The sequence below is a fragment of the Saimiri boliviensis genome, chromosome 16 (genome assembly GCF_048565385.1).
Source record: "Saimiri boliviensis isolate mSaiBol1 chromosome 16, mSaiBol1.pri, whole genome shotgun sequence".
Taxonomy (NCBI): Eukaryota; Metazoa; Chordata; class Mammalia; order Primates; family Cebidae; genus Saimiri; species Saimiri boliviensis.
In genome coordinates this window covers 76,298,731-76,312,745 of record NC_133464.1, presented here as the reverse complement: position 1 = coordinate 76,312,745, position 14,015 = coordinate 76,298,731, and the positions used below count along the sequence as shown (strand labels likewise).

At 40.6% G+C, this 14,015-nt stretch overlaps 1 protein-coding gene and 1 pseudogene across 7 annotated transcripts in view; one reads left to right on the top strand and one right to left on the bottom strand.

Annotated features, from left to right (window-relative positions):
- Nucleotides 1-14,015, top strand: part of PDS5B (PDS5 cohesin associated factor B) — a 194,450-nt gene that overhangs the window by 16,843 nt on the left and 163,592 nt on the right. The window lies entirely within an intron of this gene.
- On the bottom strand, nt 9,368-10,151 carry LOC101030024 (BTB/POZ domain-containing protein KCTD1 pseudogene; annotated as a pseudogene).

Genomic DNA, 14,015 nt, shown 5'->3' with positions numbered 1-14,015 from the left:
ACGTACATCTTTTAATGTTTATTCTTTTTTTTTTTTGAGTTGGAGTTTCGCTCTTGTTACCCAGGCTGGAGTGCAATGGCGCGATCTCGGCTCACCGCAACCTCCGCCTCCTGGGTTCAAGCAATTCTCCTGCCTCAGCCTCCTCAGTAGCTGGGATTACAGGCACGTGCCACCATGCACAGCTAATTTATTTTTTGTATTTTTAGTAGAGACGGGGTTTCACCATGTTGACCAGGATGGTCTCCATCTCTCGACCTTGTGATACACCTGCCTCGGCCTCCCAAAGTTCTGGGATTACAGGCTTGAGCCACCGCACCCGGCTTAATGTTTATTCTTTTGTATTGCTTGCACAAGTATAAGGGTAACAGTGTAGTTTAAATGATTTATTAAAGTGTGATTTTTTTTCTGAATTTGGACAGTGCCTATTTTGTTTTAATGTTAACGTAACTGTAAGAAGTTAGATTTTAAAGTTTAATCTTGCTCCTTTACGAAGTAAATGCATTCAAAACAAATGTTTTAAGTTAAATTCTTAAGTGTTCTTGCTGATGGAAGGAAAGCCAGGTGCATGATTGTCACAGAAGGGTTGAATATGTTCACCTGCCTCTTCCCTACCTCATGTAACCCCCAACTAACTTTTAGCAACTTTTACCTTTTTTTTTAAAATGGAGCCTTGCTTTGTCGCCCAGGCTGGAGTGCAGTGGTGCAATCTTGGCTCACCGCAACCTCTGCCTCCCATGTTCAAGCGATTCTCCTGCCTCAGCCTCCTGAGTAGCTGGGATTACAGGCATGCACCACCAGCTAATTTTGTGTTTTTAGTAGAGACGGGGTTTCTCTTTGTTGCTCAGGCTGGTCTCGAATTCCCGACCTCAGGTGATCTGCCCACCTTGGCCTCCCAAAGTGCTGGGATTACAGGCGTGAGCCAACGCGCCTGACCAACTTCTAAAAGTCAGTTAGGGTTATGTGAGGTAGAGAGGAGACAGGTGGACATATTCAGCCCTTTCTGCAGTAGTCTAACCCTAAAATTACATTTCCATCTCTATCAATTAGGGTTTGATTAGAGAAGCAAAATTATTATGTGTTTAAGAGATTTATTATAGTAGTTGATTAGAAAATTTTTAAAAAAATTTTTTAACCAATTGTAGGCACCGTTTATATGCTCCTGAGTGTGGTGCTAGACTTGAAGTTGGTAGAGCTGGCAGTTCGGGAGATAAGATAGACATGAAGTCAGGGAGAGCATGGTTAAACTGGAACCTACAGAGGTTTGCATGTCATGGAAGTGAGCTAACCCATAAGCCCAAACTTGAACCTGCATTACTGTCTCACTGCTTCCAAAACTGCAACTTTGATGATGTGGGCAGTAGATATGACACACTTTACCGTGGAACTGCACACAAACTGGTACCAGGACTTTTTGGAGAAATTGGAGAATGAGATCTGATAGGCACTAGAGGAGCTGTGAGCCCACTTGCTACCCCATGCCACTGAAGGTGAGCCAAAAGATCCACGACAACAGGTGAGAAGGTGGCAGTGCCTGATCTTATGTTGATTTATTGAACACAAACATGGCTACTGCTTCACTTTTGCCTTCTAAATCTCATGGAAATTGCTTTTGAGGCCAACCCTAACTCACACCCATTCATAGAATAGAATTTAGAGAAGGGTAGTTGCAACCTAGCTAAATTGATACAATCTAAAGCCCTCACAGTTCACCCCCTTGTCACCATGGCATCTGTGCACACCTCTTTTTTTTTATTTTTTATTTTTGACAGAGTCTTACTCCTTTGCTGGGCTGGAGTACAGTGGCATGATCTCGGCTCAGTGCAACCTTTGTCTCCTGGATTCAAGGGATTCCCCTGCCTCATCCTCCTGAGTAGCTGGAGCTACTGGTGGGCATGACCACGCCTGGCTAATTTTTTGTATTTTAGTAGAGATGGGGTTTCACCATGGCCAGGACGGTCTTGATCTCCTGACCTCATGATCTGCCTGCCTCCGCCTCCTAAAGTGCTGGGATTATAGGTGTCAGCCACTGCGCCCGACCTTTTTTTTTTTGGAGACGGAGTTTTGCTCTGTTGCTAGGTGGCACAATATTGGCTTACTACAACCTCCAACTCCCTGGTTCAAGCTATTCTCCTGCCTCAGTCTCCCGAGTAGCTGGGATTACAGGTGCTCGCCACCACGCTCAGCTAATTTTTATATTTTTAGTAGAGATGGGAGTTTTGCCATGTTGACCGGGATGGTCTTGATCTCCTGACCTTATGATCCATCTGCCTCAGCCTCCCAAAGTGCTGGGATTACAGGTGTGAGCCATTGCACCCAGCTGCATACCTCTTTTGATCATATTTAATTTGCAAATAAAGACAGTTGGAAAAATTATACTTTTGCTGTGCATAATGCAACTATCCTTAGTTCAAATAACACATAAATCCTCTCCTTAAGAGAGGATCCAAATCCCTTTATCCATTGTTGGATTACTTTTTCTTTTACCTAAGTCACGTTTTGTATTTAATTTAAATACTGAAATATGAGGCTAGCTACTACTAGATGTTTGTAGAAAAGGAGAGAAGAGTAAATTGGTTAATTACACAATTTTTTAATATTAAAATTAAAGGGAAATACTTAGAGTTCTGCATCAAGTTATATGCTTGTAGTTTTTATCTGTAATTACCTTCTTCGTTTGTCATCCCATGTTCCCTCTGTCTTTGACTAGCAACTCAGTTAGTTGTGGTTTCTTGCCTGGTGAGTAACCCAAGCTTGCTTGCCTGCTTGCTTTCATTCATTCGTTCATTCAATAATTCTGGACCATTAGCAGTCCTGCCTGGATTGTTTCCACTGACTTTAACCATAGTCCATGGAAATAGTAAGTGGTGTCCCAGAGGAACTCCTGCATTCCAGACATACTTTTTGTTAGCCCCCGTATGTAGTAGCAACCCAGTTTCCCCTTGATAGCAAGATCAGTCACTCTCATCTGTAATCATCTTTTGTTGTTGTTGTTGTTGATTAATAGTCATGAAGAGTCCAAAGTGGCTGGGTGGGAGTCTTAACTTACAGTTTAATGGAACCATTGCTACATCTCTTGGTGTTTCTTCCTTGGGAACTAAGATCTTGAGCAGAGGCTAAAATTGTGGAGATGGGAAGAAAAAAAGAAATAAAAAACACAAAAGAAGTGAGAATACCTTTCTATGCTAATGGCAATACAATTTAGTAGATCCAACATTTGAACCAAAAATTTGTTTTTTTGGCTTTAAAAATCTAATTTTTTCCTTTGAGAGATAATATAGTGGTTAAAAATGTGGACTCTGGAACTTTACTGTGTTTGAGTCTTGCCTCTCCCCTTACTAGTTGTTCAGCCTTGAGCAAATTATTTAACCTCTTTGTGCCTCACTCTCAGGAAAGCAAATTATTTAACCTCTTTGCGCCTCACCTCAGAGTTGTTGGTAGGGGTGAAATGAATTAATACATATTAAGTGGTTAGAATTTTGAGCACTGGGTAGATGCTCAGTGTTACTCCTCTCCTCTCAGTACTATACCATGCTGCCTTTAGTTCAGACCTTATTGAAAAGTTTGAGGCTAAAATTACCACACTTTTTTTTCTTAGAGCCATCTTTTTTTTTCATAAAGTAGTATTAATCTTTATGGTTAAGTTATCTAATAGTATAATTATGAATTTTACTTATGTGAATTGTTTACAAATAGGGGCATATCAGTTGGAGAAAAACTACCCCGCAGGATTTTGTCTTTTTTTTTTTTCCACCTCCTTTCTAAGCCTTTTCTGCATAGTCTTCATTTCCATAGCTTCTGTTGTATGTTGGTTACTCCCAAATCAGCATCTGACGTTTTACCTCATTTCTCATTTTCATTCACTGATTTCTTTTCTTCTTTCTTCAATTAGTCACTAAATTTACTTTTTCTATCATCTCAAATCCTTCTCTGTGCCTGTTGCTTTCAGTTTACTTGAGGTCCTTATTATGATTTTTTCATTCATTAGTGTAGTAGCCTCCTAACTGGTCTCCCAATTCCAGTCTTGTCGTCTTCTACTACATCCTTCAGTAAGTGTTAAAATAGTTTCTGTGAAAGACATTTGATCATTTTATTCTTTTGGTTAAAACTTTTTTTTGAGACAGGGTCTTGCTCTGTTGCCCAGGCTTGAGTCCAATAACACAATCTTGGCTCACTGCAGCCTCTGCCTCCTGGCCTCTAGTGATTGTCCTGCCTCAGTCCCCTGAGTAGCTGGGACTGCAGGCACATGCCACCACTCCTATCTAATTTTTTTTGTATTTTTTGTGAAGACAGGGTTTTGCCTCGTTGCCCAGGCTGTTCTTGAACTCCTGGACTCAAGCGATCCTTCCATCTCCAGCCTCTGAAAGTGCTGGGATTACAAGCTTGATCCACTGTACCTGGACCCCATTACCTCCCCGTTTTGTTAACTTCCCACTGTCTGCAAGAAAAAATAAGTTTGATCATTCAAGGTTCCTGATACATCTGTGCTTCAAACTCTCCAGCAGAATCTCTCCTTTTTATTTTTATTTTTTGAAGTTAAGTTTTTTAATTTTTTTAATTGCATTGTAGGTTTTGGGGTACATGTGAAGAACATGCAAGATTGTTGCATAGGTACGCACACGGCAGTGTGATTTGCTGCCTTCCTCCCCTTCACCTATATCTGGCATTTCTTTCTATGCTATCTTTCCCCAACTCCCCACCCCCTGCTGTCCCTCCCCTATTCCCCCTGCCACAGACCCCAGTGTGTGATGCCCCCCTCCCTGTGTCCAAGTGTTCTCATTGTTCAACACCCACCTATGAGTGAGAACATGTGGTGTTTGATTTTCTGTTCTTGTGTCAGTTTGCTGAGAATGATGGTTTCCAGGTCCATCCATGTCCCTACAAAAGCCACGAACTCATGTTTTTTTATGGCTGCATAGTATTCAATGGTGTATATGTGCCACATTTTCCCTGTCCAGTCTATCATCGATAGGCATTTGGGTTGGTTCCAGGTCTTTGCTATTGTAAACAGTGCTGCAGTGAACATTCGTGTGCATGTGTCCTTATAGTAGAACGATTTATAATCCTTTGGATATATACCGAATCTTTACTTTTCAACAGAATTTTTGAGTTCTGGCTATATGAAACTGTTGAATATGCTCTTATTCAATACTTCTAATTTCATATAAAATCTGCCTGGGTTTGTTCTATTGGCAGACTTTCAGACTGTGCATCTTTTAAAATATTTAATTGGTGTGATTTCTCAGGGAGTTTTCCTTACCTCAGTGCACACATATTCGGACACCTGGAATCTTTACCTGCATTGGTATATGCCTTTATTATAGCATTTATCATACTGTTTTTTATTTTTATTTTTTTGAGACAGAGTCTCGCTCTGTTGCCCAAGCTGAAGTGCAGTGGCGTGATCTTGGCTCACTTCAACCTCTGCCTCCCAGGTTCAAGCGATTCTCTGCCTCCCTAGTAGCTGAGATAACAGGTGCCAGCCACCATGCCCAGCTAATTTTTTTGTATTTTTAGTGGAGATGGGGTTTCGCCATGTTGGTCAGGCTCCTTACCTCAGGTGATCCACTTGCTTCGGCCTACCATAGTGCTGGGATTACAGAGCCACCTTGCCTGACCAACACGGTTTTTAAGAATGGTTTTATTTAGATATAATACTGTATAACTCACTAATTTAAAAGCTGTACAGCTCAGTGGTTTAGTATATTGACAGAGTTGTACATCCATCACTACAATCAATTTAGAATGTTTTCATCACCCTCAAAAGAAACCCTGCACCTCTTAGCCAGTGTCCTTTGCTGTGGTTTGAATGTGTCCCTATAAACATTCAGCAGTGAATAATGCTGTCTTCTCATATAATGGAAGGAAGGTGGAAGGGCCAGATAGCCAAACTCTGGCCGCTAGGAGCCAGTTTTATAAGGGCCTAATCCCATTTATAAGGGAGGAGCCCTCATGGCCTGATCACTCAGGCCCCAGCCTCTCAATACTACTATAACATTGGTTAAATTTCAACATCAGAATTTTGGAGGGGACATATTCTACTAATTTGAATTCACTAATTAAAAAAAAAATTCAGTTTTGTGAGTTGCAGATACAGTAGTCCTACATGAGGTTTTTCTTTTTCTTTTTTTTTGAGGCGGAGTTTCACTCTTGTTACCCAGGCTGGAGTGCAATGGCGCGATCTCGGCTCACCGCAACCTCCGCCTCCTGGGTTCAGGCAATTCTCCTGCCTCAGCCTCCCGAGTAGCTGGGATTACAGGCACGCGCCACCATGCCCAGCTAATTTTTCGTATTTTTAGTAGAGACGGGATTTCACCATGTTGACCAGGATGGTCTCGATCTCTTGACCTCATGATCCACCCGCCTCGGCCTCCCAAAGTGCTGGGATTACAGGCTTGAGCCACCGTGCCCGGCAAGGTTTTTCTTTCAGTGGTTTCAGTTACCTGTGGTCAACCATGGTCTGAAAATATTAAGTGGAAAATAGTTAGAATTAAACATCTCCTGTTTTAAGGTGCCCATTGTTCTGAGTGATATGATGAAATCACGTGCCATTCTGCTTCATCCTGTCCAGGACGTAAATTATTCCTTTGTCCAGTTATCCGCCCAGTGTAATACTGTTAGCCCATTACTGTGTAGAAAAAAAAAAATGTATATATAGGGTGCAGTACTGTATGTTTTGGGGATCCACTGGTGGTCTTGGAACATATCCCTCATGTACCTTCTCTCTTGTTGAAGTTAATAATTTCACTTTTTTTTGGTGTCTTGTGAAAAATAGTCTTAATGCAGTAAGGTCTTTTTTGGTATATGTGGGCATTCATGTATTTATTTATATTTACTTTTGTTTAAGAAGGCATCTCTTCAAACTTAGGTAATAAAAATAATCTCCTGTTTTAAAGCTTTGTCTTTCATTTCAGTCCACTGGGGATGCTTTTTTTTTTTTTCTTTTTTCCCCACCAGTAGTGGAACAGGGATTGAAATTTATTTTTTGCCATAAGGATAGTTTCACAACCTCATTTTTTAGAGTCCATCTTTTCTGCAGTGGTGTGCAGAATGAACTCTCTCATAATCAAGTTTTCATGTACATATGAGTCTGTTTCTGGGCTGAGTTCTGTTTTGCGGCCTAATTGTCTTCACTGACATACCACAGTGTCTTAATTATTACAGCTTTATACAAGTCTCACTATCTGGTAGGGCAAATCCTCCTACCTTGTATTTCAGAAGTTTTTTTGGCTCTTTGGCTATCCAAATGATTTAAAAATTTGGTGCTAAGATCTTTGAGGTACGCTGTTGGGAGAAAGTTGACATCTTTATGATATTGAGTATCTTTATGATATAAACATAGTAGAGTTACGTGTCGCTTAACAACTGGGGTACGTTCTGAGAAATGCTTCGTTAGGCAATTTCTTCGTTATGTGAACGTGGTAGGGTGTACTTAGGCTATATGGTGTAGTTTATTGCTCCTAGGCCAAAAATCTGTACAGCATGTTACTGTTCTGAGTACCATAGGCAGTTGTAACACAGTGGTACTTGCTTATCCAAACAGAAAAGGTACAGTACAAATACAGTATCAGAGATAAAAAATGTGGAGCACTTATGAGTGGAACTTGCACGACTAGAAGTTTCTCTGGGTGAGTCAGTGAGTGGTGAGTTAATGTGAAGGCCTAGGACATTACTGTATACTACTGTAGATTTCATAAACACTGTACAGTTAGGCTATGTTAAATTTATTTCAAAAAATAAAGTACAATATAATGGTTTATGATGTCACTAAATGATAGGAATTTTCTGTCTCTCTTATAATCTTATGAGACCACCATTATATATGGTTTGTTGTTGACTAAAACATTACGTGGCCCCAAAAATGTAATAATTTTATCCTGTAGGTCTAAGACATCTTTGGTTAGTTTTTTTTTTTTTTTTTGAGACGGAGTTTTCCTCTTGTCACCCAGGCTGTAGAGCAATGGTATGATCTGGCTTACTGCAACCTCTGCCTCCTGGGTTCAAGCGATTCTCTTCCCGCAGCCTCCTGAGTAGATTACAGGGGTCTGCCAACACGCCCAGCTAATTTCTGCTAATTTCTCTATTTTTAGTAGAGACAGAGTTTCACCATGTTGGTCAGGCTGGTTTCAAACTTCTTACTGCCTCGGCCTTCCAAAGTGCTGGGATTACAGGCATGAGCCACTGTACCCAGCCCTGGTTAGATTTTTTTTTTTTATTCCAGAAAGAAAAATTTCATTTTAATCCAGACTTAGACCCACATGTGTGTTTCACACAGACCTTATTTATTTATTTTTGTCTTTTTTATTCTTCTTAAGATCTTATTATTTAAACAGAGTTTATTGTATTTAGTACATTATAAAATTTGAAAATTGTAGGAAAGTAGCAAACTTGAACTGGAGCAATTCTAACAAGGAATAATTCTGGCCCCTTGGCAAAACTGATCAGTTTGAAAACAAAGTAAAGGGTCGGGCACGGTGGCTCAAGCCTGTAATCCCAACACTTTGGGAGGCCAAGGCAGGTGGATCCACGAGGTCAAGAGATCGAGACCATCCTGGTCAACACGGTGAAACGCTGTCTCTACTAAAAATACAAAAAATTAGCTGGGCATGGTGACATGTGCCTGTAATCCCGGCTACTCAGGAGGCTGAGGCAGGAGAATTGCCTGAACCCAGGAGGCGGAGGTTGCAGTGAGCCGAGATCGCGCCATTGCACTCCAGCCTAGGTAACAAGAGTGAAACTCTGTCTCAAAAAAAAAAAAAAAAAAAAAAGAAAACAAAGTAAAGTTCACATCTGTGAGTTGGACAAAAAAGCGTGACTTCAGTACAAACTACATTTAAAATTTCACATCTAAACATCTTTGCAATGCAATGTGCTCATGAGGGTTTTTCTGAAGTCCTGCCTGGTCCCTGTGTAAAGAGAGACGTGGAACCTCCATACACAGAGAAACTCGATTCAAGGTGTTTTTTTTTGTTTTGTTTTGTTTTTTTTTTTTAAAAAAGAAAAAGACAAAGGAAAAAGAAATAACAGATGGCTGTTGGCAATGGAAACTGAAAGGAGACTGTGTTCTCACCACTCATGGCTTGTTTATTGGTCAGAGGCCCCAGGAGACAGGCCCAGGACACTTCATGGCCATCACAGCACCAGCTGCAGCTATCACCTTTTTTTCCTCTTTTTTCTATTTCCTACCTTTTTTCTATTTCTAGTTGTTCCCATATGAATACAAGTGTGGTCACTATTGGATGTAAATGTGTCTTTTATTCAATTTTAGGTCCAGGACTTGGTTTGCTGCCCCAACTGCATGTATATGTCCCTTTTTTGTTTGAGTTACTGGTTGTGTGTGTTTTCCTTTTTGCATAAGAAATACGTCTGCTTAGTGCGGATGCTTTTGCTTTGTCTGGATGACGGAGGGTACGTGGGGTGCCTGCCTCAGTTCCCGCCGAAGGACGTATTTGCTGAACTGGGATGAGTCCACACCTCCCCCACAGGAGCCCACAATTTCAAATCCTCTTTGCTGCAACCTCTCGAGGACCCGCACTTAGTTGAGGTGACAGTAGCCATTTAGTGGAAACCTGATGATGTGCCTTGAGTCATGATTCCAGCCTGCATTGATGGAGTTACACATCACATTGCCGATCTCTGGAAATACTTCTTCTGTCAAGGATTTGTCACTGCTTAGCATGTCCTTTCTCTGAGATCTGGGGCCACACGCACGACGAGGCACTCACAGGACCTTGAAAAGCGACCCCTTGCTCTGTCCTGCTTCCATCTTTCCATCTCCAGCAACATGGGCTGAAGCTGAAAATACTTTGCCTTTTCATATAATAAAGTGTAGTCCTTGAAATCATCAGGATTGAGGAGTTGGATGTTCATAGAAAATTCAAGGTATATCTGAACATTTCTCCATCTCTGTCAATGAAATAGTGCTGTTTGAGACTGTCTAAAACAATGGGCTCCATACCATCAAAGAGTCTTCCGATTCTAGATTCAGGGTATCTGATGAGGGTGGCAAGGCTTCTGGCGTACATGTGGCTGCCCACATTGATGTGGACAGGTGCATTGGATTTTGTGAGTTGTGCTGGAGTAGGGATGCCTTGGTTGTTCAGTGGAGATTCAGGGGATCTACTGGTCAGAGCTCTTGACATCTTGGGCCAGCTGTCCCTCTGGCAGAGAATTGGCGGGTCTGGGCGGGAGAGAGGGAGGGCTGGCGGGTGGGCGGAACGGTCTGGCGTCTCTTAAGTAATGCCTGAGGAGCGATGCCCCTTCCACTGCCCCCTCATTGCCCCCCAGAGCTGGGGGGTCGGGCAGTGGCACAGTGGGTGGGCTGAGGGTGCCGCTGCGGGAAGCCCGTGTCTGAGGCTTCCTGGTTAGATTTTTAAAAATGTGTCTTATAATAAACTTTGATTTAAAATTACATTTTTAGCTGCTTTGGCTGGTATATGGAAATCAAACAGATTTTTTGGCCCACCTTGCTAAGCTTTAATTTTCATAATAATTTTTGAGTTTCTGTATAGACGTTACTATCACCTGCAAGTAATGAGAGTATAGTTTCTTTCCAGTCCTTATGTTCTTGATTTCTTTTCTTTTTCTTAGTGCTGGCCAGGGTCCTTTGGTAACTGCTAAAAAGTGGTAGTGATAATGGGATTTTAATTGTTTCTAGCTTTAGAGGAAATGCTTGATGTGTTTCAACATTAAGAATGATGTTTATGGTTAATTTTTGGTAGATAACCTTTGTCAGATAAACATGTTCTTTTTCATGTTGTTAGCAAATGGGTAATGTTTTCTGTATTCGTTGACATAGTTCTTTCTATCTCGTGGTACAGTGAATGATAATACATTTATCTGATAATAAACCAACCTTGCATTATTAGAATAAACCAAGCTCGATTGTGATATAGTTACACTGGCCAACATAGTAACCACTAGCCGTATTTCAAGTGCTAATTGTGGTTATGGCTATAGTATTGAAAAAGCAGAAATTACAGAACATTTCCATTTTTTGTGGAAAATTCTGTTAGCCCTGTGGTACAGTTATCTTTTTAAATACATTGCTGAAATTATCTGGCTAATCTATGTATGTTTATGAGTTTTCATGTCAAATTTATACTTGCTTCATTGAAAGAGATGGAATGGCCAGGTGCAGTGGCTCATGCCTGTAATCCCAGCATCTTGGGAGGCCAGGGTGGGCAGTTCACTTGAGCTGAGGAGTTTGAGAGCAGCCTGGGCAATATGGCAAAATTTCATTCCTACAAAAAATAAAAAAATTAGCTGGGCGTGGTGTTGTGTGCCTGTAGTAGTCCCAGCTACTTGGGAGGCAGAGGTGGGATGATCACTTGATTCTGGGAGGCGGAGTTTGCAGTGAGCCGATATTGTGCCACTGCACTCCAGCCTGGGCAGCAGAGCCAGACCCTGTCTCAAAAATAAGAGAAGGTGGAAAGTATTCTCTTTGTTTCTGTGTTCTGGAATAGTTTGTATAAGATGGAGACAGTTCTATTCTTTGAAAATTTAGGACAAGTCATCAAGCCTGATGTTTCTTTTTGGGAAGATTTTAACTTAGTTTCTTTAATGATTACGACTCTATTCAGGTTTTAAATTTCTTCTTGAATAATTTTGTTAATTATATTTTTTTCTAGGAAATATCATCTAAAATAGCAAATTTATTGGCATAAAGGCAGGATTCAGCAAACTGTGGCCCCAGGCTGCCTGCCTCTTTTTCTAAATAAAATTTTATTGGAATATAGCCACACCTAGTCATATTGTCTGGTTGCTTTAGTGCTATAAATGCAGAGTTGAGTAGTTATGACAGAAGGTATGAGCCCCAAGCCAAAAACATTAACTGTCTGGTCTTTCAAGAAAAATTTTGCCAGTCTCTGGTTTGAACTATACTTTATCATTCTTTCAGTATCTTTTAGTCTTTGTATTTGTATTTAACATCTCATTTTCCCCCCTAATGTTAGTCTTCCCCCCCCCATCAGCCTCACTAGAGACTTGCTAATTTTGAGCTATTTAGATGCATTCTCTTATTTAACTAACTAATTTCTGCTCTTTTTTTTATCTTCTTTCTCTGTTCTGTGAATTCATTCTTATTTTATTCTTAATTTCTTTTCCTCGCTTTAGTTTGATGCTTAGCTAATTTGCGTTAAACTTTCCTCTTTTCAGTGTAAACATTTAAGGCTATAAATTTCCCTTACTGTACCACTTTTCCTAATTCCTACAAGTTTTATATATATTATTTTCTTTACTACTCAGTTATAATTATTTGTGTGTTTTTACATTTCCTAATATAGAAATGACTTTTTTTTTACTGAGTTATACTTTAGTAAGGAATATGTGGTGGATGAGGTTTGGATTATTTTGAATTTCTTGAGACATGGCTTATGGTACCCAGATTGTCATTAGTTTTTGTAAATGTTATATGTGTGCTTGAAAAGACTGTGTAAGGGTACAAAGTTCTGTAAATGACCAACAAAGCATGCTTGTTAATTATCTTGTTTAAGTCTTCTATGTCTTTACCAGTTTTTCTGGTGTATGATCTATCAGTAGTGAAAAAAGTGTGTTAAAACTTTGGTACTGTGTTGGTGGACAGGCTAGTTTGTCCCTCTTGGTCTATCAGTTTTTGTTCTTTTCATGTTTTTTAATAGTTAATATAAAAATAAAAAATTTCTGATAATTTGAATCTTCTAATTATTTTATGATGGCTTCTGTATGTGTTATAATTTTATGTTTTTAAAAATTTGTTTGGTCTGATGAGAATGTAGTTACCTGTTACAGCCCATTCAGGTTCTTGACTGCTGCACAGAAAAATCCAGTACACTAAGACAACAGGTATTGCAGCAGAGAACGACTTTAATCGTAAGGCAGCTGAGTGAAGGGAATGGGAGATAGTTCCTAAATCTGCCTTGCCAAGAATTTGGAGACTAGGGTTTTTTTGTTTTTTTTTGAGATGGAGTTTCACTCTTGTTACCCAGGCTCGAGTGCAATGGCGCGATCTCAGCTCACCGCAACCTCCGCCTCCTGGGTTCAGGCAATTCTCCTGCCTCAGCCTCCTGAGTAGCTGGGATTACAGGCAGGCGCCACCATGCCCAGCGAATTTTTTGTATTTTTAGTAGAGATGGGGTTTCACCATGTTGACCAGGATGATCTCGATCTCTCGACCTTGTGATCCACCTGCCTTGGCCTCCCAAAGTGCTGGGATTACAGGCGTGAGCAACCGTGCCCAGCCGAGACTAGGGTTTTAAGGATGGTTTGGTGACAGGGGTCTAAGGAATGAAGTCTACTGATTGGTTGGGTTGGAAATGAAATGACAGGGATGTCAACTGTTCTAATGTGCTGAATCAGTTCCTGGGTGAGGGATGCAGGACCAGTTGAGTCGTTTTCTTGGTATGGGTCACCGACCTGCGTGGCATCAGTTGGTAGAACAGAATGCAAAGTCTGAAAAATATCTCAAACATTAGTTTTAGGTTTCACAGTAGTGATGTTATGTATAAGAGCAATTGGGGAAGTTACATGTCTTCTGACCACTGGCTACATCATTCCTGATCAGCAAGTAATTATAAAAAAGGGGGTTAGGGAACAATGACTGGTACTGTTTAACTATGCCTATATCTCAGTAGAATTCAGGCACCTACCATAATTCTAAACTTGTGGAAGAGAGATGGTGTTTGTTTTACAAAGTTGGTTTCAGTCCCTGAACAAGGAGGGGTGGATTAGTCTTGGGAAACTGTTATCCTCCTTGCTTTAAAGTTAAACTATAAACTAAATTCCTGCCGTAGTTAGCCTGACCTGTGTATAGGAATAAGCAAAGGCAATTTGCTTGTGAGGTTAGAAGCAAGATGGAGTCAGTTATGTTAGCTTTCTCTCATTATTATAATTTTGTGAGGGAGGTTTCATACTTACCTTTCTTGTTATAAATTTCTTTGTCTTTCTTTCTTTTTTTTTTTTTCTGAGATGGGAGTTTCGCTCTTGTTGGCAGTAGTGCAATGGTGCAGTCCTGGGTCACCACAGCCTCTGTCTCCTGAGTT